Source organism: Lygodium microphyllum, chromosome 9 (assembly GCF_053477565.2).
Source record: "Lygodium microphyllum isolate KBCC chromosome 9, Lygodium_microphyllum_v1.1.10, whole genome shotgun sequence".
Classification (NCBI taxonomy): Eukaryota; Viridiplantae; Streptophyta; class Polypodiopsida; order Schizaeales; family Lygodiaceae; genus Lygodium; species Lygodium microphyllum.
The window spans coordinates 118,412,983-118,437,194 of NC_141143.1; the positions used below are offsets into that span (position 1 = coordinate 118,412,983).

Here is a 24,212-nt window from a genome sequence, read left to right on the forward strand (position 1 = left end):
AGCTATGGGTATCTTCAAGCTTATCCCATCTAATTCAGCCAATGAATATGTGGCATTGTCATGAACGACCTTTACCATATACGGGCCAAACCAACACTTTTCTATCTTCCTAGAACCACTGTATTGATTATCTAGGTTGATGTCATAGAGAAGCACCCAGTCATTTTCTTGGATAGCTCATGGCCGAAGTCGATGTTGCCTATCAAATCTTCTTCTTTTTTAGTGTTGCTATTTTTAACTTCTTAATAGCTACTTCAACATCTTCAAAACTTCTTTCTAGTTTCCATATGCGCAAAGTCATCAATTCTTCTCTACTGATGCCTTTCTCCCAAGGTAGAAGACTCCATGTGAGAATATATTCTTCAATTGGCATAATTGGTTATTTTCCATGCATAAGTTCAGCACGCATATAGCCAGTCACTATACTATGAGTAGTCTGGTCAACCCATAATGCAAAAGGTAGCATTTTAGGCCATTCTTTGATCTTTCCTCTACAAGGCTTTTCTAGAGCTTTTAGAATGGGTTGATTTCCTCTCTCTCTCTTTCCATTGCCTTTAGGATTGTAGGCTAATGTCATTAAAGCCAACTTGATACCCAATTGAGCAAAGAAGTTGCATGCCTCATCAACATCCAATTCTCCTATATATGCGGTTACCTTGCCAACAAAGCCATATCTACAATATACTTCTTCAAGAAAAAATTGACAAACAACTTGAGTGGTCTTGGTTGCTTTACCTTCAACTTGACTGGTTAGATATTCTCTTCCAAGCACTAAATATTGCATATTCCATGTCCCTGTATGCATGGTTACAAGATCAATAACCCATCTATAATGTATAGATAAGGGATAAGTCTGTTGTAACACATTTCAATGCTTGACCATAGAATACATCTGACACACATAACAGGTTTCATCAAAATGCTCTATATCTCGATACATGTTCTGCCACCAGTATTTTTCTTTGACTTTAATAAAGGTTCCCCATATACCTCTATGGCCAGCCCACAAGATTTCATGAAATTTCCTCATTACTTGTAGTTGTAACCCTTTATTACATGGAAATCCAACAAGCACTCCTTTATTCTTCTTTGTGTGCTACCATAGATACCCATTTTTAAGAAAGAAGCCATAAGCTTTCCTCTTAATATGCTTGAACTCTTCATCAGTCCAAGTCTCTTTCTTCTTCATTGTGCTCAAATATTGGCTGATTTCAAGCCAATCTTCTTCATAATCTTCTTCAAGGAAATGAACTAGAACTTGACCAATCCAATGAGCATGTTGGCTTCTAGTTGACCACCCTTCTTCCATAGATAAATCCTTGATCTTTGTTACTCTATGCTGATTTACAGCAGTACTTTTTCTTGTTCTTACCGTACTTAATGCTATACCATTAAAAAGATCAAGTTCACTTGCAAGATTCAGCTTTGGGTTTGTATATGCAGCAACTAAAAAGGTACTTTTAGCAGCCATGGAATGAAATTCATCTTCATCCAACAGCTCTTCTTCATTGTCATATCTTGTACGTGACAACATGTCAGCAACTAGATTCACCTTTCCTACAATATGCTTTAATTCTGGGCTGAGAGATTTAATATATGCAATCCATCTTAGCATAGCAATGTCAGGTGTAGAGCACTTGGCAATCATGCCCAAGAGTGGAAGACAATCAGTTTCTACTACTACAGAAGCACCTATAAAGTATTCACCATTACATTTTAATGTTGTTACAACTCCCCACAATTCCCTTTTTACTTGTGCATACCTTCTTTGATGTTCATTGAGAACCTCTGCTCCAAAACGAATTGCATACTTGTTATCTTCAAGGTCTTCTTGGCCAACAACCCATCCTATCCCAATGGGACTTATATCCATAGTAAGGATGATGGGTTGACCATCTGAATAATCAGCCCTTTTGAGAGTGGGGGCTGAAATTAACAACTTCTTTAGTTTGAGTATAGTGAGAGTATGCTCCTTTCCCCAAGAGAATCTATGGCCTTTTCTTAATAATTGATAGAGATCTTCGGCTACATGAGCAAAATGTGGTATCCATATGAAAAAGAATACACATGCGCCAAGAAATATTCTCACCTCTCAAATATTTGTGCATTTTTCCTGCATTCTACTAATGGCATCTATCTTCATTGGTGAAGATTTATGTCTGTAGGGGCCACATAGATGTCCGACCACTCGAACTTCTTCTACTCCAAAAATCGACTTAGCTTTAGAAAGAGTAAGATATACTTCTTGTAGCCTTGTCAAAATCCTATCACAATCATGAATATGGTTAACTACAAATCTCCTACAACCATCGTCGTCAAGCTCCTCATTCTTTTCATTGACTTCACATCCCTTGATAACGTACATCATCAAGAAATGGAAGGGTAAGTTGTGGAATAAAGTCCCTTAAGACTTTGTGCATGTCATTCATCATATGGGCTACGGAGTTTGTTCAGCCTTGTGGTAGAGTGTACATGTGGACCAATCCAAAAGGTATCTTCATTGTTGTAATGTCTCAGCTTTCTAATGAAAGCTCAAATTGGCCATATCCTTGAATATAGGTCGCCCATAGAATAAATTGCTCTACCTGCAAAAGCTTCAGCAAACTCATCAACAATTGGATCCGAACCAACATTTCGGATTGTGACACGATTAACAGCCTATAGATCTTGAAAGAATTGTAAGGATCCATTTTTCTTGGGCAAAGTAAACCATCCATTTGAGTAAGGTACTGAAGAAGGTTCTAAAATCTTCATTCTGATCTTCTCATTTAAAAGCTCCAATAATTTGGGAAAATGCGCCGTCGGAATGGAAATATGCTTAAGGCATATGTGGGACCATAAAAATCACCATAGGAGCCACAATATTTGGATCCACACAATCTATTTCACTTGGTTGGAATGCAAAAGCTTTTTCATGTTTCATTAGAATTTGCATAAAAGATTGTTTTTCAGCCAGCGAAAGGAAAGAAATTTCACCTATTTTGAGCTCTTTTATACTTTCAGATGTGAGCTTGTAACCAACGTTGGAAGGATCACGAAGATTGGCTGATTTGTTGCCCTATGAGCCAGTCCTTCACTTTCAAGAGAGGCAATGGGACTGCCACAGGCTTGATTTTTTGTATGAGCAGCTGCATATATTTCAGCCAATGTGTCAGTAGTAATCAGTCTAATTTTTTTTCAAAAATATCTTCATTTTCAGTCATCATGTCATAAGTTTTTAGCACCCTTTTTACATGCCACCATAAATATTTTCTTTCAGCTTTAGTCATGGCTGGAAGAGACTTATAACAACCCATACTATTGGTTGTACATTGTAATGTCTCCTTCCCCCCCCTGTGCTCCCCCGGGCCTCCTCCATAGGAACAATCCCCCCCCTTAATTTCTTTAATCTCTCCCTCTCTCTCCCCTACCATGTGCATGGCGGGGGGAGAGAGAGAGAGAGAGAGAGAGAGAGAGAGAGAGGGGGTGACATTTGGGAGCTGGGGGGCATGTAGCCCGCAGGTGGCAGCAGACAGTTGCGCCCCCTATAAAACCTTCCCCTCCTCCCTCGCACAGAGGCTCAACCCCCCCCTCCATCGTGTGTACAGGTGCCTCCCCCCCTCCCCCCGCGCCCGACATGCTACATCAACGCCCCCTCGACTCACGAGTCAAGCCACCCCCGCCCCTTGTTGGCGAGTTACACCCCCCCCTTAATTCGATCAATAGCCCCCCTTTTTACATCCAATCAGTAGCCCCCGTATGCTCAACGAGAAGAAAATAGAGGGAAAAAAATGGATGATTAGGTCATTGTGGAGAGAAGAAGAGAAGGAGAAAGAGAGGAGAGGAAGTGAAGAGGAAGAGGAGACAGATAAAGGAGAAGGAGAAGAAGAGGGAAGAGAGAGAAGAGGGAGAGAAGAAGAGAAGGAGAAGAAAAGAAGGAGAAGAAAAGACGGAGAGAAGAAGAGAAGGAGAAAAAAAGAAGGAGAAGAGAAGAGGGAGAGAAGAGAGAAGAGAGAAGAGGGGAGAGAGAGAAGAAGGGAAGGAGAAGAAAAGAAGGAGAAGAGGAGAGGAGAGGAGAGAGAAGAGGGAGAGAAGAGAGAAGGAGAAAAAGAAGAAGGGGAAGAAGAGGGAAGAGAGAGAAGAGGGAGAGAAGAAGAGTAGGAGAAGAAGAAGAAGAGGTAGTAAGAGCGAGAGAAGGAGAGGGAGAAGTAGAAGAGGAAGAAGAAAGGGTGGAAGGAGAGAGAAGAGAAGTAGTGGAAGAAGAAGAAGAAGAAGAGGTAGTAAGAGAAGAAGAAGAGAGGGAGAGAGAGATAGAGAGAGAGTAGGAGATTAAGTGAAAAGAAGAAGAAGAGAGAGGGGGAAGAAGAAAGAAGTGAGAGTCGCTAACTGCAAGGAGCCACGCCCAAACCACCCTCTCAGAAAAGGACCCCATCCAGTGGTCTTTTCTTTTGAACTTGTCAACCCGAAACCCGTCAAGGTCCGGACTGCCCAATCTCCGCGAGGTGAATGGCTCCCAAGAAGAAAGTCACGGGTAGCATAAGCGCCCAAGACACCGGTAATGCTGGAGGGGTGAGCGGAACGACCAACGCAGCACACATGATTCAAGGCCAGGTTCTAAGCGTTAAAAATTAATTTAGAAATTATTTCTCGTGGAAGGGATGAAAGGATTGATGTCGTGCATAGGGTTTTGTTTACTCTAAGAGTTAAGTTACATGCACGAAATGGTAGAGTTTGGAATTCGCACAAGATTTTAGGCATGAAATGATAGCTTTTACACACATAAAATGATAAGGTTATCACCTTACTTCATATAAAATGATAGCTTTTTAACCAGTTCAGTGCATGAATAGTCATTTAGAATTCACGTTTCGCAATCATGGTTAGAAGAAACACATGAGATGTTAACTTTTGTTCATGAGATACACTTGATTTGTTAGACAAAACCCTAGACCTTTATAGACGCAAGTCACATGTGATCTGCTACATTAGGAATATGTATAATTGCCTGCGAATTGTTTTATTGATCTTGCTGTGGACTGTTGCAAATGGATATGCTCCTAGCTTAGTTGAAGCTGGTGACCTAGCCCTAAATGGATTGTTGACCCAAGTTATACTTGGCGGTTTGAAAAGGTTGTAAATCCCTTAAGCAATTGTTTTGATACATCCTATTAAAATTCTGATTGTGCATGCAATGGAATTGCGATACCTTGAATCAAGAGGTTGTGCATTCAACTATTTGTTAATGTGGTTTTGGATGTTAACCCAAGTGGGGAGTGTTTGATGATTTCATGACCGGGTCTGAAATGACTGATTGCCATGGAAACGAAAGGGATGTTTTCCCTAGCAATTGTTACTATGCTGGTTGCTTCAGTTGTGGTTTATTTCCTGAAGGGATGATTAAGGAAGGATGGCGTTAACTACCCCCCGTGAGCCACCAAACCCTAACCAAGGGGGTTATGAGTCCCATCGGGAATGTGGACCGAACCCACCGTGAGAGGTCTCTTTGTGGAAATCACTTGGCGTAGAAGGACACTTGGGTGCCAGTGGGGGCTCTGGCCATAAATCCTAATGCCTCTGGTCCCTACACAAGTATTCTACGTGACTCGGGATGGGATCTCGAGGCCTTGATACTAGTTACAAGGAGGAATCTTGGAAGGATAGACCTTCGGGTTTTATTGCCAGAAGACGAAAGGATTTTTCTGCGGAGGCAAAAAGGAGCAGTTAATTCTCTTGTATGGGCAAGAGACACACATTAATCCGAAGATAAGTTAAGGAAGTGTTTGATTTTGTTTTATCTTGTCTTCGTGTCTATGGCCTAAATTACGTAAAGGAACCTATGATTGATGGGTTAATTATGGAAGATGCCTTTATATATCAAACTTAATGTGGTAGGTAATTAGATAACTAAGATAACCCTCGAGGGAAGTGTGGTGGATGTGACTGATGGGTCTATCCTATGGAAGGGTGGTCTTGGTTAGCTGAGAGCTTTCCTCAAAGGAAAGGTTAACAAGAAATGTTAGGAAAAAGACGGTCTATGACCTTAGATAATGTTGACTAGGAACCCGGACTTCAGGTCGATCCTAGTGGGAACGACTAGATAAGTTCCATTCGGGGCAGACTCGAGAGACCCTAGTTAGCAAACCCTGTGTCATTCCTTGGGAGTGTCGGGCAGCGTTGTCGTGCTGCTGCGCATCCGAGTCGTATACACCTCCATTTCTTTTGTTGTGCATTTGTGTTATTTTCTGCATGTGATTCGTTGTGTGTGAGATGCATTATGATAATCCGCATCCAATGTATATATTCCGTTAGTGTGTGTGTATGATTTTGTTTGGATGCATGATGTGTGTGTATTAGAAAAATATGAAAAATTGATGCCAAAGGACATTATCAAACTGATAATTTCAATGATGATCTCTAAGAAAAGTGTAGGGAATTATGGAATCAAAGGAAGGTTTGTGGAAGCAATCATCTAAGTTCAAAAGTTCCCATGACATAGAGTTGAAGGAAGTCTCTCAAAAGCTGCTTAAGCAAGCAAAGCACTAGTGAAGCACCGAAGGAGTATTTTGCCATCTAATTTTCAAGGCTGAAGTCGAAGTTTATGTGCAGATTACTCATTGTAAAGCTGACTGTCAAAGGGGCAATGCATGACTTCAAACATAAACCTCAAAGTCAAAATCAATGTTGGTGCTTAGATCTTATAAGGGTGTACAGAAATTATCTTGTCAAAGGGGAGGTTTTTTTTAATCCCTGCTCAACTAAAAGAGGAGAAGGGGGAGACTAATTTGGTTTCAAAAACTGTTTTTGGAGGGAAAAAGCATCTTTTGGTAAAAAGGAAGGGATTTTTCAGGCCTTTGGGGGGGGAAAGAGGATCTCTCCGTGAGGACAAACAGAGGGAAAAATCGGGCAGACGTCATAACTTTGCATTGGAGGATCTGAACGGCCATTGATATCCATCGATTGGGCTCAGTAGCTGATTCTCAGATCATGACAGATTATGTTCGATATTTTTTTACATCAGCATACGATGCAACTAGGAAGACCTGCGACTGTGAAGACAACTGCAAATCTAGTTCGTGAATTATCATCTAACAAAAAGTCTTGGTTGGAAACGTAGCCTGGGTTGTTGGTGACTTGAAGTGCTGTTCACGGAGGCATGCAGGAGAAGCTGATCGGATGTGGAGGAAGGCTGTAGCGATATTGAAGAAGATGAGGCTCGTGTGGGAATGCGCAGCCTGCAACCTGTGGATGACATGATGAGCATGAGGAAGCACTTGTCACTTGCAAACTCACGATGGCCACGCAGCCGTGTGCATTGAAGAGGCCTTTTGTTTTTCGATGAACCTTTCGTAAAAGGAGCCAATCAACCAATCAGTCGACAGTCTGTTGTAGGCAATCAAGAAGTTGTTGCCTCAAAAGCTCTGACTGCTATGACAGTTCATGTTCAAACCCAGCCAGGTTTTGCCAGAGGCTAGGCTGGCGCAACAGGCACGAGATACATGCGGGGTTGAAGATGAGGGCCTAGAGATTTCATATCAACAGCTGAAGAATTGGATCAATAACCGAAAGGCATGGGACTTGGAAGAAAATAGTCAGGCTATTGGAACTTGCACAGTTCAAAGTATCACCTCTGGAGTAGCATGTGAAGAACTCCAGCCGAAGAAGCGTAAGAGAAATATAATGAATGATCAGCAGATGGCTGTAATGGAGACTGCACTCCAGACTGAACCAGAAATGCAAAAATATCCAGACCTTATTATGCAATGGACAGACAAGCTCAAAACTATGGGGTCGCCAAATTCCATACACTATGATGAAGTTTGCATGCTTTGAGAAAACGGTTGAGCTGCTGTATAAGAATGTTGTGCCTATTCCCAAAGAAGAGTGCCCAAAACCTACACAGCTTGCAGTTCGCTTTGCTGGTGGCTACATTACAGGAGTTTTCTGTGCCATTGTCTCACATCCAGCTGACAATCTTGTGTTTTTCCTAAACAACTCTAAGGGTGCACAGCCTGTTGTAACTGCTTTTCATGTACGAAAGAGGTGATCAATGCAATATATGTTGAATTGAAGAACAGGGTGTGTGGCTGAACTGGAATGTCTGAAACCTCCACATATACATGCTATAAGACATTCATGCATCGTTTCTGGAAGAACAAGTCGTGCTGGCAAACAGAGAATGGCTATTCTTATGCTTATACAATTTCAGATGTGGACACTTGATACTCTAGAACATTGCAGATTCCAGTACATAGATTCTTTCAGCTCTCTTGATCTTCTGAAATCTTCTGCTGATTAGGCAATTGTCAAGTTACAAAATGTATATGCTGATGTGATCCGTATTTGATAGAAACCTCTGAGAACATCAGAAATCAGATGTGTTGTACAACAAATGATTCTCTGCACTAAGGGACATGTTTGACTAGATTACTAGATAATGACCATTCTTCTGATCAATGTAACTGTCACCAGAATTTTCTGATCATGAATTTCTTGTAACACTCTTGACAAGAAATATAGTGAAATTTGGCATCAAATATTTGAATTCTTCTTGTTAGCCTCTTCCCTTATTGTATCTTGAACCCTGTGTTTTGCAGCCTTTGCGTGAACTTTACGACAACGTCTTCTAGAAATATCTCTCGATGGATTGCTAAGATGTGTCCCGCGATTCGAGGATCGGTACGTTACATACATACATATAGATTTGTTAGAGACACAGTTTTTGTAGTATAAGGAGGTTCAATCTTTTTACATGACGCAGTGCCATAGCCTCCTTTTACAATAGTGCAAAACCCTTGAATTCTCGGGCATTAGAAGGCACAGGATAATCACGCAGTCAATCTGTGTTTCGATGATGGTTAGCACATAGTAAAAAATTTAACAGCTTATTCATTATCCTCGATTTGGATTCGAGCATAGGAAGAACCATCATCAAGAGCTTTTGTTTCCAAACGGGCTTAAAAAATGTAAGTTTGCCCAAGAATGATAGGGTAACTACAAGATTCTTGAACAAAAAAGTGAAAATTGTCTTTTATGTCTCCAATAGTTACCTGCATATTAGGACATGTAGCATATAACTTTCTAGAAGAGTTGTTTGCAGTTCTCATTCGCCAACCTGGATCAACACCTATGGGCCATCTGTCGCTTTCATAGAGACTCCTTGCCATGACATTTATATAAGAACCATGGTCTAAGAGTGCAATACATGGTGTTTCTTTTTCTCCAAGTTTGACGATTGTCTCCATTGTTGCTCTTGCCCAATGTGTACGGGAGTAGTGATTGCTTGGAATGAATCAGGCTTCTTCCTCATTCTACATGTGCTATAGATGACCTTCTTTTTGAGAGGTGGGCCGCCCAACTGGTTTGGACCAGTCGACCATTACATTTTGGGTCTTCACTTCCTTAATTTTTGCATCCATGCTTTCTTTATCTTCATATTCAATTGTTACAATTAATTCTTTAGCTGCTTTAAGCTGAATTCCTTGTGTAGTCAGCTTCTCTTCATCCTGCACAAAGACGTGAAGAGCTTGCAAAAAAGCATGCATTGTTTTTCCACCAACATATTGTCTTTTTCTTTTGATTACATTAATAATTACATCATGATATTCACATTTGGCAATTTCGAGAATTTCACCTAAGGTGAACTCAATTTTACTTCCCAGAATTTGTTCTTCTAGAACTCGTTTGAGATTGGTTGTAGATTCCATGTCAGACTGCAATTTGTAGCCTGATTGCTTTCCTTTCTTCTTTCCTTTGGTCTTCTTTGTTTGTGGTGCACCTTCCATCTCTTGTCTGGGGTTATATTTTGAGCAAGCTTTGGTTGTTCAAGCATTCTTCTAGTTACCCATTTTGGAGGGTCAGAAGAGAAGGCCTTGGTTCATCTTCTCTTCTTCTCTTTTTGATGCCAGGAGGCATATTCCACGATGGATTCCGTGAGGTTTTACGGTGGATTCCGTAAATTTAGATAACCGGGGCTCATACGCAAAGAGGATTCTTTGTGCGAGAAGTTGATGGGGACGCCTGTCCTTTTCGGGCGTTTCATTAATTTAGTGTGTACATGGGTGATTCCATAGCGGGTGATTCCGCAAAATGCATATTAAATTAATAAACGTTTATGAGTTTAGAGTGCGCACTCGTAATAAATTAAGGTTAGGATTTATTTCTAACCAGTTGATTTATTTATGTAGCTGAAGACTGCTAGGTATTCACTTTTGTCGGTTTAATTGTGTTATTTTACTAACGATTGTGAATGCTTCAGTTGATGTGTAGAGATAGCAGCAGTGGCGGAGGAAAGCATTGGAGTCTAGCGGGTTTTCGACCTTTGGACTATATTTTGATAGGCGCCACGCCTATATTTTGATTATGTCTATAGAGACATCGATTATTTATTATTATTTTGTATGCGCTTATGCGCCTGGATATGTTATTTTTATTTGGACATTGAGATTGGGCGTGCCAAACTCTTTGGGCACCGTCCATTAGCTTTATTTTCCTATTTTTGGTAGAAAGCAAACTCAAAAGCTAAAAGCTTGTCATATTTTTGTAATTGGGCTATTTTTGAGTAAAAAGATTAGAAATATATATTAAATACATGCTTTGTGAAGCGCTCACACAAGGCATGGGGGAGATTCAACCCAATTTGTCTCTTGTCTCATGTCGTGCTTGTTTTTACATTGGTTTTTGTGCTAAAAAGTAGAGTGCTTTGTTCTTGGGGACCTTTGGGAATTCACTACGTGAGCTACCTGCGTCCGATCTGCGCACCAGTGGTATCAGAGCGGAGCAGAGATCAAGGGCTTCCAATCGCTACCAATCTCGGGCGAAGGTGGAGCTCCAGGAACAAACGACCTCTACAGTCAATCTCGTCGCGAACCGTCGATACAGGCAGACTTCTGGCGATCAAGAACCCCTGTTTCCACTCTCAGATCGCGAAGGACTACTCTCTGTCGGCGGAGGACCACTCCCTCAACTCCATGAACAAGTCGTGATAGAACAGTGAGAAATTTCTAATCTTCTTCATTAAAAAAGCTTAGTTTTAAGCTTAAGAAGCTTATAAGCTTCATAATCTTCAAATCGTTGGCAAGAAGATCATCCCGAAAATTACGCGTTGTCAAAAACGCCCCCCCCCCCCCCACGATCAGAAAAAAACGGCGGCCTTCTTCTTATTATTAAGCTTAAGCTTAATAAATTAAGCTTAAGTCATCAAGTTATTCTCAAGTCAGACAAGGCAGAGAAGTCTGTAAACTCCGGGTCCTGCGCATCAGAAGTCAAGTTTTGCAAGTCGACACTAATCAAGTCCTGCAAGTCCTGCAAATCGGCTAAGTCCAGCAAGTCAACAACCCTGCAAGTCTGTTAAGTCTGCAACTCTGCAAGTCAGACTAAATCAGAACTGACTAACGCTCGAAACTCCTAGAATACTTGTTCGTTTGCAAAAACTCAGAACTGGAAAGTTGTTCGCAGCAAGCTGTTCTACCTATCTGCAAGTTCGTTGAAGTACTTTCAGCAAACAGAGACAGAAATATTTCAGAATTTCTGAAAATTGAAGAAGAAAATACCCAAAAATACATAGCCTTGTAACCCCAAATTTGAGCTACGCTCATCCCGCTAACTGATTTTGAGTGAGAAAGGTTTGTTGAGTTTTACAGGATGACTACCCCACATATGGATGATCCTATGGCTGAAGACGATCTACCCGAGCCTACCATGGAACAAAAGCTGGATCTTATCATGTTACAATTGGACGAAGAGCGAAGAGCTAGGCAAGCCTTGCAAGCGCAATTGACAAAGCTACAAGGAGCGTCCACTGACAAAGAAGAACCTCAAGCTGAAGATTTGATTTGCCGTACCATCGACGCCACTCTTGAAGCACAAACCATTCGCAAGGAATCCAAGATAAGTAAACGAAGTTTCAAGTTTCGCACTTTCAATGGCATAAGAGAAGGAAAGACTGTTTTATCATTCATTAGCCAGTTTGATGACTATTTCCATGAGGAAACTTATCCTGAGAAAGATAAAATCAAGTGTGTTACTAATCATCTGATAGATAGAGCATCACTTTGGTGGACTGTAGTCCGCAAGAGCATAGAATGTTCTGCTACATGGGAAGATTTTAAGAAGAAGTTCATGCAAAATTTCCTTCCACCGCAATTTCATGAGAAGGCTATCAAGCAATGGGATTTACTTCAACAACGCGATCGTGAGCCTATTCCACAGTATACAGAGCGTTTTTGGAATGCACTCCTACAACTACGCATGCTTGAAGACGTACCAGAGACGACACATAAGCGGAAGTACATGTTTGGACTTCTTGGACATTACTACGCTGAGGTGAATATGTTCAAGCCTGCTACCCTTGAAGATGCCATCTCCTTAGCTCACGACACTGAAGATAAGTTACGCGGAAGAGATCGACGACCACAGCCATTCCAAGCAAACGGTAATTATGGATCTAAACAATTCAATTCAAATTTCAGAAGGTTTAATCCAGGTCGTTTCTCATCACCATCTTTCCGCAAGAATTGGCCTAAACCACCCGCATTACCATCCACTGTCAATCCAAACCCTAAGCCTATCCAACAAGCAAATCCAAATATACCCAGACTCCCAGCCATTGCAAATAATGTGACCAAAGCCAAGCCCATCGTATGCTACAAGTGTCATCAGCCAGGCCATCTCGCAGCAAATTGTCATTCAAAGAAACCATCAGCACATATCAACTACCTTGGAGCTATGGACGAAGACGAGCATGAGGATATGCCGGATTTCACTGAAGAAGAAGATGATCCTACTACTACTTCCAACACTTTACCAGGTATGCCTACTTTACATTCATTGTTGACTATGAAATGTATGGTGCATGGAAAAGAAAGAATTGTATTGCATGATGACGGTAGTACGCATGACTTTATTTCAGCAAAATTGGTAAAGGAATTGAAACTGCATACAGTACCTACGCACTATCGCATTAAAGCTGCATTTTTAGGCACTAGGTACAATGGCACACAAGAAGTTCAAGATTTAGAAATTCAAATTGGTCCATATATTGAAAGAAGAAATTTCTTAGTTGTCCCATTACAGTCTAGCGACATTATTCTAGGAATGCCATGGAGACACCAACATAATCCTAATATAGATTATTCCACGCACACAATGAATATAAATTTTCAGGGAAAATCTATTACCTTATTTGGTATGCATGCATCTCATATGTTTCCACTGCTTTCGCATACTCAAGCAAAACGTGCACTACACAAGAATACTAAATCATATCTCATTTGGGTGAATGAATTGCACGCAAAAGAAACTCATATGCACCCTAAGCATAAGGAATTTCTTGCATATTTTAAGGATTGTTTTGCAGAAGACCTACCACCAGGTTTACCTCCATCACGTCTAGAAGACCATAAGATTGACCTAATACCTGGCACACAACCACCTTGCAAAGCCCCATATAGGCACAATCAAATAGAGCAAAAAGAAATCCAGACTCAAGTAGAAGAATTACTAAATAGAGGCTTAATTCGACCTAGCAGTTCTCCATTCGGTGCACCTGTGCTCTTAGTCAAGAAAAAGAATAATACTTATCGGATGTGTATTGACTACCGAGCATTAAACAAGATCACTGTAAAGAATAGGTATCCTATACCTAGAGTTGATGACCTTATGGACAAACTGCAAGGATCTTCTATATTTAGTAAAATTGACCTTAAATCTGGATATCATCAGGTGAGGCTAGATAGATCCGACATATTTAAGACTGCATTCAGGACACAGTTTGGCCATTACGAATTCTTAGTTATGCCATTCGGATTAACTAATGCACCTGCTACTTTCAGTAGAATGATGAATCGTATTTTTCTAAAATATCAATATTGTGTGATTGTTTTCTTTGATGATATTTTAGTGTTCAGTCAAAGTGAAAAAGAGCATTATGAGTATTTATCATTAGTTTTTCAATTACTGAAAGAAAATCAATTGTTTGCAAATCCTGACAAGAGTGAATTCTTTAAGACAGAAATAGAATATCTAGGTCATATTGTATCAGAAGAAGGAATAAAAGTTGATCCTAAGAAAATTGACGCAATATTGCATTGGCCTATTCCTAAAAATGTACATGAATTACGCTCATTCCTTGGTCTTGCTAGTTTCTATAGGAAGTTTGTACGTAATTTCTCATTACTTGCTTTACCACTGACCAAACTTCTTAAGAAAGGCATTGTTTATCAATGGACTGAAAACCAGCAAAAATCCTTTGATTTACTTAAACGTGCATTGACCAATGCCCCTGTCCTACAATTGCCTGACTTTAACAGACCATTCTTTCTAGTTGTGACCGATGCTAGCGGATCAGGAATAGGAGCTGTGCTAATGCAAGACAACCATCCAATAGCATATTCTAGTTCTAAGCTGAAACCCTCTGAGCTCAAATATTCCACTTATGACAAGGAACTCTTAGCAGTTGTACAAGCATTGAAACAATGGAAGCATTATTTAATGGGTTCAGAATTCATGATAAAGACTGACCAGCAAAGCATTAGACATCTACTTAGCCAACCCCAAATTTCTGACCGCCATATCAAATGGGCTTCATTCATTCAAAGTTTCCATCCTATCATTCAATACCAACCTGGAAAAGAAAATGTAGTTGCCGATGCATTAAGTAGAAGACCTGCAATTCATAACATTTCTATCATATCTTTTGATTCTTTGATTGCTATGAAAGACACATATCACCAGGATATTACTTTTCATTCTGATTGGCAAAAATTAGTTCAAAATAATTTCATTCCTGTTGATTCATTGTCATATAATGATGGATTCATGTTCTTTGAAAAGAGACTGTGTGTTACTATTCCATTCCGATCTTTTGTTTTGAATGAAATTCATTGTCCCCCATATCAAGGTCATAGAGGTATCATTTCTACATTACGCATGTTAACTGAAGATTTTTATTGGCCGCATATGGATGCAGATGTGTCTAATTTTGTTTCTGAATGTCTGATTTGTCAAAGAATAAAAAGACATCATGGTAAACAGTATGGGTTATTAATGCCTTTATCTATTCCATCTAAACCTTGGGAACATATATCTATGGATTTCATTACTGGCTTACCAAATACTAAATCTAACCATGACATGATTTGGACAATTGTAGATAGATTTAGTAAGCAAGCATATTTCATTGCATGTAAGAAAACTTTAACAGCATCACAAGCAGCGCAGTTATTTTTGAAAACTGTTTTTACTAACCATGGATTGCCGAAAGTGATTATTTCAGATAGAGATTCTAGATTTTGTAATAATTTCTGGATTACACTGTTTGCAAATCTAGGCACAAAGATTGATTTCTCATCTGCATTTCATCCAGAAACAAATGGACAAACAGAAGCCACAAATAGCACCATTTTAGATCTTTTACGTGCATACACTATCTCTAAACCTCAGACATGGGATACTCACTTACATTTATTACAGTTTGCTTACAATAATACACCGCACACATCTACAAAGAAAGCACCTTTTGAAGTTATTTATGGACATAGATTATCTACACCTGTCGCATCTTTGTCTAATAGAATACAAAGTGCCGATGATATTGTTGTTATGCATAACACTATTTTTGATGAAGTAAAGGATATGATTGCTAAAGCCCAACAATCATATACCAAACAAGCCAACAAGAAAAGACAAGCCATGAATTTCAAAGTTGATGATTATGTTTGGCTTAGAATAGAAAAGCGTAGACTGCAAAGTGTGGATAGACATCCAGTTGTCAAATTAGCCCCTAGATTCTACGGACCATTTAGAATCATTCATAAAATTAATGACAATGCATTCAAGTTAGAATTGCCATCTCATTGGAAAATTCATAATACCTTTCATATTAGTTTATTGAGACCATTTAGAGGACAATTACCTATCCACCCTGTCTATGAAAACCCACCTTTACTAGAAGAAGAGACTGAAATACTTGAACCAGAAGCCATTATAGACACTGACTACATGACCACTAGAACTGGCCGAAGGTATTCTAGATATCTAGTGAAATTTAAGAACCATCCTGTAGAGGAAGCACAATGGATGCACGCTAGAGACTTAAATGCTTTCCCCACTCTGTTAGCTCCACATTGAGCTAATAGCAATTGAGGTCAATTGCTATCCCACCCCGGGGGTATGATGCCAGGAGGCATATTCCACGGTGGATTCCGTGAGGTTTTACGGTGGATTCCGTAAACTTAGATAACCGGGGCTCATACGCAAAGAGGATTCTTTGTGCGAGAAGTTGATGGGGACGCCTGTCCTTTTCGGGCGTTTCATTAATTTAGTGTGTACATGGGTGATTCCATAGCGGGTGATTCCGCAAAATGCATATTAAATTAATAAACGTTTATGAGTTTAGAGTGCGCACTCGTAATAAATTAAGGTTAGGATTTATTTCTAACCAATTGATTTATTTATGTAGCTGAAGACTGCTAGGTATTCACTTTTGTCGGTTTAATTGTGTTATTTTACTAACGATTGTGAATGCTTCAGTTGATGTGTAGAGATAGCAGCAGTGGCGGAGGAAAGCATTGGAGTCTAGCGGGTTTTCGACCTTTGGACTATATTTTGATAGGCGCCACGCCTATATTTTGATTATGTCTATAGAGACATTGATTATTTATTATTATTTTGTATGCGCTTATGCGCCTGGATATGTTATTTTTATTTGGACATTGAGATTGGGCGTGCCAGACTCTTTGGGCACCGTCCATTAGCTTTATTTTCCTATTTTTGGTAGAAAGCAAACTCAAAAGCTAAAAGCTTGTCATATTTTTGTAATTGGGCTATTTTTGAGCAAAAAGATTGGAAATATATATTAAATACATGCTTTGTGAAGCGCTCACACAAGGCATGGGGGAGATTCAACCCAATTTGTCTCTTGTCTCATGTCGTGCTTGTTTTTATATTGGTTTTTGTGCTAAAAAGTAGAGTGCTTTGTTCTTGGGGACCTTTGGGAATTCACTACGTGAGCTACCTGCGTCCGATTTGCGCACCACTTTTCTTCAATCAAGACTTCTTTATGATTGACATCACCTAAATGTGCAAAGGCAGAAAAATAATCTACCGGTTCTTTCCAACTAGTTATTCCTTGAATGCACTGACTGGCGTTAGTCAAATCATCTTTGGCTACTTTTTCGCATTCCATTTGATCTAATGCCTACATCCATGCTTTAGATTGCACATTAGCTTTACATGCTTTAAAATTTGATTTAGTTGGCTCAATTTGCAACCCATAGGTAGCTGCATCAATTGCTACGTAGGCATTCTTTACAGCTAAATCTTGTAATCTTTTCTTCATTCCACAATTGCCAAATTTTGGCTCCAATGGAAGACCCATTTCAGTTGCATGAATTTTATTGTCTTTCCAAAAGATGAGCTTTTGTGCTTCAACCTCACGGATGGCAAAAATAATGACTAAAATTCAATTTAGAAATAACTACATTCCTCAATAATGTGTTCCTTTTTTAAAGGAACTTCTTTGATGCTGCCAAAGGCGAAGGTGAGGGCCAGCATCTTGAGCATCTAAAGGTGTTCTTAAAAAGTAAGCATCTGATTGCAATCTTGAGAGACCCAGGACATCAAGCCCTCCACCTTATTTCTTTAAATGAGGTTCTTAAGGATATTCTTAATAGCTTATCATTAGTGGAAGAAGTTCAAATCACATGTGATAGATTTGGGGTTTGTCAATAAGCTTAGAATGCCATATACAACATGATAGAAATGCACTAGCTCAGAACAAGATAAAACATATTGTCTCCATGTGACAAACACGAAATGCATCAATTGGAGAGTCAATCAGATAATACTTTTTTTATCATGGAGTGGATGAAAGTAGAAGGCAGTAAGCCCAAAAAAGTTATTTCCATTAAGTATGTTGAGTTTAACAATATTTTTGTTGACCTAATTTAGTTGCAGTGCACAATGCCTCATTTTTACAAGGTGCAATGTAGAGAAGGTATTGACTTGTAATATAATATTAATAATACAATCCAATACACTTGTATTGTAATATGCTTATGATTTAGTATATTTATCAAATAATGGCTCAACTTTGGAGTTCATTGTGAAGCTGGACAAATGCCGAATCGTAAAGGAACACAAGTTGGAAAGAGTAGGATTTATGCTTATGAATTATCCAATGGCCTATGCTAAAGATGAAACACTTGTTTCTCCATTTAGTATGTAGTCGAAAAAGGAAATTTGGTAGCTAGCAATAGTTGAGGTACCATAGGAGTTGCACAATGTGCTATCATAGATTTTTTGGTGATCCCCTTATCCCAACATAAATGCTAGGTAAACAAATGCTGAGAAGCTTTGTGTGAAAGGCATCTGGGAATTTAATATGAATTGATGCTTGGGTGGTGATCTCGAAATACTCAAGTGTATGTTGAATTGTGACACTAAGGCAATGGCTTTACTAACATGTCTATATTTCATGAAAACAAATAATTTTTCTAAGTCCTTGGAATATCTCATCTAGAATGATGGAGCACTAGCATGCAATAGAAAGGCATCACCCAATAGGTCGTGCTTGAACAAGAATTGGAAACCCATATTTTGTGGTGACATAAACAACATTTATTCGTGCACTTTATATTGTGTCAACATGTGCATATTTGACAAGCTCTTAAATTTTTATGTCAACTATGTGTACACAATGAAACCTCCACCTAGGTACCAACAATATTATGGAGAAAATTGAGAAGTCATTACACTTGAGTGGTGTGCATGGAGGAAAGGTTAGGATCTAAAAGGACCAAAAGGCGTCAAGGCTAACTCATGGCATATACTAAAATATATCCATGAGCAGGACGAAGGTCAAAAGAGTTCTAAGTAACATGATTGACAAGTCATCACTGGTGAAGTGGGAGCTATGGAAAGGTCTATGTCAATGTAGTATGGATCCTTAGAAAGAAATCTCAATAGTAGGAATGCTTGAGCCAAAATCTAATACTTCTTTGATAAGCTTGGGTCCATCATTTTGAAAACCTCAACAAATTCTTCAACACCATTAGAATTACATCAAGTATTTGATGATATCATAAAATTTTTTATCAATGCATGGGGAAAAATAAACATCACCCATTACATAACTAACTTCCCTCATCGTACTTTATTCTCTGATTATAATTTGATGTTGGAGATCTAATGTTAATAGCCCATGTTTTTGTAGCATATATTGTACGCCCACAAATCATACTATTTGGACAAGTATGGATCCTTCGAAATGTGGGGCATACATTGAATGAAGAAGCCACATTAAAGTGATTATGGCACCTCCTATTTTAATAATACTTGCCATGAGAAGGTCACCAAAAAACTAGCTACCTTGTTGAAATGTTTAATTGGTTCTATAGTTGCACATTTGGTTGTTCAATCACATTAGAAAATGAAGGTCCATTGCACTAGCAAAATCTATATTAGATATGAAATAGAGCACATAATAGTAAAAGATGGGGACTAGTAATGCAACAAATAAACTTATCACATAAAGTAGTAGAAGACAACATGATTACCTATGTATTACCTAGGCCCCCTTCCCTCTCCCCTATTGTGTTACCTAAACCCATGTATTACCATGGCTTGTCCCTAAACCCATGTATTACTATCCCCACTCCCACTCCCCCTCCCTCCTGATGTGTAAACCCCCTCTCTATGAACTTCCCCTTGAAATAGAAAGTATGAAGTTCATTCTTATACTTCACTCTTGTTGACATGTAGACATGTGAACTTCCTTTCTCCATAGGAATGGCTCATAAAAAGTAAACTATGCGACACCATTCAATCTAGGGAAAAGCCAAAAGCACCCACCATGGAACAAATGAGAACTTCCAAATGTCTTATGCCACAAAGGCCCATCCTCAACCTCTTGGCCAAGTCACTTATATATCAATCACAAGGAGGACCATGCTCAAGAAGTACAATGAGGAATGTGCTCAAGAATTACGAGGATGATGACACCTTTGTTGAGGATGAACCATACAAGACATCCAATGAGAATGGAGATGAGAAGCATAGAGATTAGCAAGAAGAAGATGAGAAGCATGAAGATGAGCAGTAATGAGATCAAGAAGAGCATCTCATGAGTGAGAAGACACACAAAGATCAGGAGGAAGGAGATCAGCATTAGCACCATGGTCACAGAAAAGATGTTATGACAAGAATCCTTAGGGGTGAAGGCCCCACTCTTCTGTCCAAACCCATTTGACTGGCCACACCATATCCATAACCCCCTTAGAAAAATAAGGAGCCCTACAAGCTACACCAAGGCTACAACATCCCCAAGGATGCCAAAGAAGACCTCCGATATAGCACAAGTGCCAAGGAAATTGAGGAGAAGAAGGACGAGTTACAACCAAAAGGTGCTTAGAGAGATAAAGATATTTCAAAAGAGCCAAAACCTTCTAATACACAAAGCATTATTTTCCAAAATTGTAAATAAAAATTTATGGAGCTATGAAGATGACAAGGTATATAAGGTGTAGCATTAAAGACCCTGCAAGAGGTAGTAGAGGCTTATTGACTAAGATTGTTTGAGGATGCACACCTATGGGTGATACATGCAAAATCTATGACCCTCATGCACAGAGATATGAAATTAGTTAGGAAAACTAGAGGGAAATGGTACTAAAATCCTCGTAGCTATAAATTTCATATTTTGAACCTAGCTCGTAATCCATTTGCAGAGCCTTTCATTCTTATTTCAATGAGATGTAATTATTTTTAATCGAGATACTATTTTGCATTATTAGTGAGTTTTTAGTAATGTGCATTTTCACTTATGGCGACCGAATATCCAAGTAGGGCCATTAAGTATTCCATTTGAAAAGTGCATGTTTTCATTCAATTAATGATAGCTACATCACATGTAGGCTTTGGCATACAATGTTTCATTAGTATGGAGATGATTACAATCCCTTCAATGAGCATCTTGCTTTGCATTGTAGTCCTTCTAAAGCGTATTTCCTTCCTAGGGCCATAAAAAATGCATTGCCTCATATGTGATATAGTAGAGAAAGGGAACACATTTTGAGCTAAAATAGGTGTATAATAAATCATAATTAGCACCATTCAATAATGAAGCACAACAAAAGACTAGCTGCCAAGGATTATGCTTAGTTTCGTAGTAATAGCCTACAAGGAGACTTGCAACCTTCTTGTAAGAGTGATAACCGTACTAGGAGTCAACAAATATGTGGAAAGAATGCTAGATGATAATTCATTTAAAACTTAGAACCTTGATATTCCAAATTGTTATGTAATATAGATAGTGATCATGTTCCTTGATAAAGTAAATGGTCACATAATCTTACTCAATCAAAGGATGTCACAAGGAACTTTCAATCGATCCCCATATAGGAAAAAAAGAGAATTCCCCATGGAATTCCCTAGTTGAAAATACATATAGGTGGGGAAAGTAAAAACTAGGGAAAATGGGACATTTCCTAGTAGGAATAAGTAGGGAATCACATAAGACCTTTTCTATGTATGAAATATTTCCTACATAGGAATTAGGAAATTCCTATGTAGGAAATATTTCATACATAGGAAAATACAGAATTTTCTATGTAGGGAATAATTTCTATATAAGAAATATTCTATATATAGGAAAAAAATTCTAGATGTGATTCCCTAGGTACTCTCACTAGGAAATCTCTCATTTTTCCTATTTTTTGCATTCCCTACTTATATGTACTTTCAACTATGGAATTCCGTGGGAATTCTCTTTTTTCCTTATCAATTTATCTACTTTGCCCTTACTCTTAGACATGCTAATATCAAACAAGAAATTACACAATAATTTTTTAACTAGAAATTTATATAGAGAATGTCATCATTTCTAAGTAAGGATCAATAACATACATCTAATGATCAAAATAGATTAAACAAATTAAGACATCAACATCTACTTCTAGCAACCAAAAGAAAAATGAAAATACTTTTAAAGGAGCATGGAACTAAAAACTAATTAAGCAACATGTGTGTCTTGAATGTTTTATCCCTTAAATCTCCAATATGTTCCAAAGTAATAAATGTTTGAGTAATCCCTCAAATCTCCAATATGTTGAAAAGCAATAAATTCTTAACTCAAAGTAGAAGTTATGCTAAAACTTCCACATCATCTAGACTAAGCACATTGCTATTTTTGTTTAATACAACTTTGCCATTTCCTAGTAGCCAATAAACAATCTCCTTAATCATATCATCACTTGTTGGCTTCTTTGTATCCTTAATTAAGACTCGAAAGCTAGCTTCAATCTTTTTGAGATTCATGTATGTACTCTTTAAAGAAAAGTACATATCATGAATTGTAGGCACACCAAGATACTTCAAAAGTATGGTTTCCATGTTCTCTTTTGTCATATTAACCTGCATTGAATAACAAAAAGAGAATAAGTAACTTATTATACTATGTATAGATAATTAAATGACACGAATTATAATATGAAAAGCCATAAATTTAACTACATGACTATTATATATGTGTGTGTATATATATATATATATATCAACTATAAAGCTACCCTTTAAGCATTATTTGAAATGTTAATCTCAAAGCTACAAATTCAATTACATGACTACAATTATATATATCTAATTAAAATATAAATTAACAATAAAGTTACCCTTTGAGTATCATTTGAAATGTTAATCTCAATGCCTTGGTTTGGGAGATCTTTAAATTTCTAACTCAAATAAAATAAAAAGATTAGATTATGCTTTTCATGTATGACATAAACAAAAATATAAACATTTACATCTAGCACCTTTGGTTCTTTTTCTTTGATACTGGTATCTCGTTTCATGCTCCTTTGTTGCAAAATATCCTTCATCTTCTCACTTGGCTAGTCAACACGTAAAATAAATAGTTATTTAATAAATCATATCTTTAGTTATTCACTAAACTATGACGCTATTGTTCTCTCAAAAACATATATCAAATACCTTCCTCTTTCTTTGACTTTTTCGAGATGTTTCATTAATGTCATCATCTGGATTAGCCTACATTCAAAACTAAAATTAGTAATCACATTAAAAATATTTATATAGAAAAAAAAGTTACATACCTTATCATTGCTTGAACTATGGATACTTTGTTCTAGAGTTTCTTGACGTTTAGTTGAGTACATTATTTTGTCTAAACCATGTGATAATAACTTTGAAAAGTTGGCACAATTTTCCATATCAAGTGTCTCATCTTCATTTTCAACATCCTACATTTTAAGCATGTAAAGGATAAGATACTTTTAAGAACATGAATCATATGGTTAATCTTAAATTTAATATAAAGCAAAGAACCTCATCGGATGTATAACATTGAAATTCTTCAAAGCTCTTTTCTTCCTCCACGAACATTTTCATCTATGGGAAATTAAAGTTAATGTATAAGTATCTGTATAAGAGACATTCTCAAAGAAAGTTATTAGATATGAGCTCAAAAGCATTACCTACAATGATAAATCTGTTTGCTTGTATTGTTGTCCTTCAAAGGAGCTACTTTCTTCAAGAGGCTACATCAACAAAATAAGATCATGTGTATACATCAAATGTCTCCAAAATATATGGAATCAAGTACAAAAATGATAAACATATAAGATTATAAGATACCTTTTTCAAACCTTGTTCATTCGCAATATCATCCATGCTAGGAATGTATACATCAAGTTGATTAGAATCAATAGTAGCAACATATGGTTCACTCTGCCATCAATAGACACCCCTAAATGAGTATGGGAGAAAAAGAGCCAATCCTACACTTATGATATCAAACTTATAAATCATCTTACCATTGATGATGTTATGTCATTTGATACATTTTGAAGCTTATCTATATCATCCACTCCAAGAGATGTGGATAATTCTCTCTATATGTCATAAGATTAATAGTTCAATAACTAAGAATCTACACCTCAAATATTAGGAAAGCCAATTAAAAAAAGTAACAATCAACTTACCTTCTTTAAAAAATATTTTTTCTTCAATTACTTTCTTTCATCTTGCTTTGTACCCTTCCACCAGTCATATATGTCATTCTCTCTCCATATGTACTCACATCCAGTAAACTTCAATGGTAAAATCTCATGGTGATTCTCTGATATAATTTTCATGCTATACTTTTTATCCGCATTTTTATAACGTAGATCATCTGGGTTTAAGCATTCAAACCACCTACGTATTTTCGAGCATGACAGTGT

At 38.0% G+C, this 24,212-nt stretch overlaps 1 long non-coding RNA gene across 1 annotated transcript; it reads right to left on the bottom strand.

The window, feature by feature from the left end:
- Nucleotides 1-23,130: 23,130 nt before the first annotated feature.
- Nucleotides 23,131-23,875, bottom strand: LOC148031484 (uncharacterized). Its single transcript, XR_015691999.1, has 4 exons — nucleotides 23,805-23,875; nucleotides 23,626-23,718; nucleotides 23,466-23,528; nucleotides 23,131-23,231 (listed from the first exon to the last, which is right to left on the bottom strand). It is a non-coding gene; the product is annotated as an uncharacterized LOC148031484 (long non-coding RNA).
- Between the last annotated feature and the right edge of the window lie 337 nt (nucleotides 23,876-24,212).